The sequence below is a fragment of the Gossypium hirsutum genome, chromosome A12, assembly GCF_007990345.1.
Source record: "Gossypium hirsutum isolate 1008001.06 chromosome A12, Gossypium_hirsutum_v2.1, whole genome shotgun sequence".
In the NCBI taxonomy this organism is placed as follows: Eukaryota; Viridiplantae; Streptophyta; class Magnoliopsida; order Malvales; family Malvaceae; genus Gossypium; species Gossypium hirsutum.
The window spans coordinates 63,238,690-63,241,606 of record NC_053435.1 but is presented as its reverse complement, the minus strand read 5'-3'; positions in this window follow the sequence as shown (position 1 = coordinate 63,241,606).

The window sequence follows — 2,917 nt, the reverse complement described above, 5'->3', positions numbered from 1 at the left end:
AGAATCGAGATCGACTAATCTGAGGCTTTAGCTTTTCCTTGATCTAGATCTGTACGTGGTCTATCTTGATCTAAATAGACAAATTCAGTCCATTTAATTCTTCTATTATTCAATTCATTTCGTATTACACTTTTTACAAAATTACTATTTTGCCACTAACATTTTAACTTTTTTTTAAGTTCACAAATTTTAAATTTAAACATTTTCATCCTTTTCTCAAGCTAGCTGATTTTTCTAGGGACCTATATCAATCTATACAAATCATCATTTCACAAATTTACCATGAACTTTCATAATTTTTCAGATAAGTTCTTAAATGACAATTTCTGTAACACCCCTAACCCGTATCTATCGCCAGAAGGGTTACGGAGTATTACTAAAAATTTCATGAGTGAACAGTTGAACAAAACAAAACCAATATATTATTTACAAGGTATTAATTTATTATAATTAAACAATTTCATAACCCAACCATATATTTGATGTACAACATGCCTTGCACACACACATGCATCATAAAAGAGGATCACTATTCATTTCGTGATTTGCCGTAATAGTCGAATGCATAGTAAAATTTAAATACATATAGTATTTAGCTCATATACACAATTAAATAACCACATTTCATAAGCCTAACTTTGACCTATTAATATAATAATTTAACCACCCATTTAGTAACATTTTACTTAATCAAAAGAGTTGTATTATAAAAACAAACATAGCCATTTTTGAAATATTAAAGGTTAAGCCATATTCGTATGGCTAGAATTACAAAATTTAGTATTATAACATGGAAATCCCAAATATAATATCTATACATGCCATAATGTTATACTTAAGATTAACTAAGAAGGAGTACCAAAACGTTGCAGGCAGGTGTGATGACTTCGACGATGGTCCCGAGCACACAAAATGGATCAAAAGAAAAGCTAAATGTGAGACAAGTAAATGCACCAAATGAGTATTCAACTCAGTAAGTCGTAAGCAATATAAGGAAGACCATTAACTTGAGATCATAAAAAAAATAAAGTAAAATCAACTATTTTAGCCATACTGAGCTATGCAATATATTACTTAGATTATTGATCCAACTACAAGTCAAGTCTTGCTATTCAATCAAATATCAAACAACCAGATGGCTCAAATCCTTTTCTCAAAGTATTAAACAATGATGAACTAGATGGATCCATGAATATACATTTCATGTCTCCAATTTTCTTATTTCAATCAATAGCTCTAACCCTTCATTCATTTCTTGCACTTATTATATCAGCAATCGATTTCGGACACATAGTGCTATTCAAATCCGCACACTTAGTGCCACGCTAACCCGCACACATAGTGCCTTAGAAATCCACACGCTCGTATTGACATTCAAATCAGCACACATAGTGCTATTCAATTCCGCACACATAGTGCCATTCAAAATCCGCACACTTAGTGCCAATGTCATTTCATTATAGCAAAGCAATTGATTTAATTCAAATAATAAATACGGCCACATATATTTATCAATCAAAAGAATAACTAAACAAAAGAAATTCTTTCATGATATGCGAGCACCATTTATGTATAAAATAACCAATCTTATAATTGCTTATGGACTTACCTTATGTTGGATGAAATGGTTCCAATCGACTACTCGATACTCTTTGCTTTGCTCTTGCTTGATTCCCCTCCTTTGGGTTCTTGAGCTAGAATAAATAAATTTAATAATTTAATTACCTTGTTAGTTAATTATATCCCATACTATTAATAGTTTCATATCACAAGAATCACACGGCATAAACTTGGTTTTTATCCACCTTATGCTTTTATTAAAACTAAGCCATTCGGCTATTGACCACATAATATCCAATTACTATCGATAACTAATCAATACTTCAATGAAGCACATCTATATACATATATATATGTTTATACGGCAACCACCCCTTGCTAATTACTCACATATACAAATTTAATGGTTTCCACTTCATATTACAACCATCCTTGTTCAAGACATTAAAACCTCAACTAATGCTTATCTAATGTCTCAAGGCCGAATGCATTATCACTACCAAAATAACAATTGCACATCACTTTTTCATTTAACACATAGTTTCACCATATAAACATTTTGACCGAATACTTCTAACTAGCAAAAACTCCACATTTATTCATACCATCATTCAAATGCACATATATCTATTAGCTAACTCATTCTTCACCTTTCTAATATTTCCATGCAAAGCATCAAAACACTATCCTTTTAACATTTAACCATTATAACCGTATGCACATTTTGTCACCAAATAAAAAAAATCAACATATGGGTTATAATAAGAGCTTGACTACTAACTAAATTTTCATAAAATTTAATGAAAATAACATGAAATCCTACCTTAATTAACCCTTAAGATGGCTGAATGTCTTTAACCAATTTCCTTCTTCTTTCACTTAAGTTTCATCTTTGCAAGAAGAAGATGATCACTCTCTCTCTCCTTCCATTTCTTCTTTTATTCATCTTTTTTTATTTAGATTATTTTAATCATTTGTCAATATGAAATTATATTTAATTAAACTTAGTGGAAGAACATCATTGCATGGCCGGCCACTACATGTATTTTGGGCATTTTCACATGCAGACCCAAGCTTTCACACTTTGTAGTTATTATGTCCTTACATATTTACCTATCATATTTTCTAATTTTCTCAACTAAGTCCTTTTAAGAAAATTCACATTCAATAAACTAAATTAAAACATCAATTTTTCACACATGCAGTATCACACATAGAAGATATGTAAATAAATTTTAAATAAATTTTATGACTCAGTTTTGTGGTCCCGAAACCACATTCCGACTAGGGTCAAATTAGCTGTCACAACTCTTCCCCACTTAAAAATTTTCATCCTCGAAAATCTTACCAGCGAATA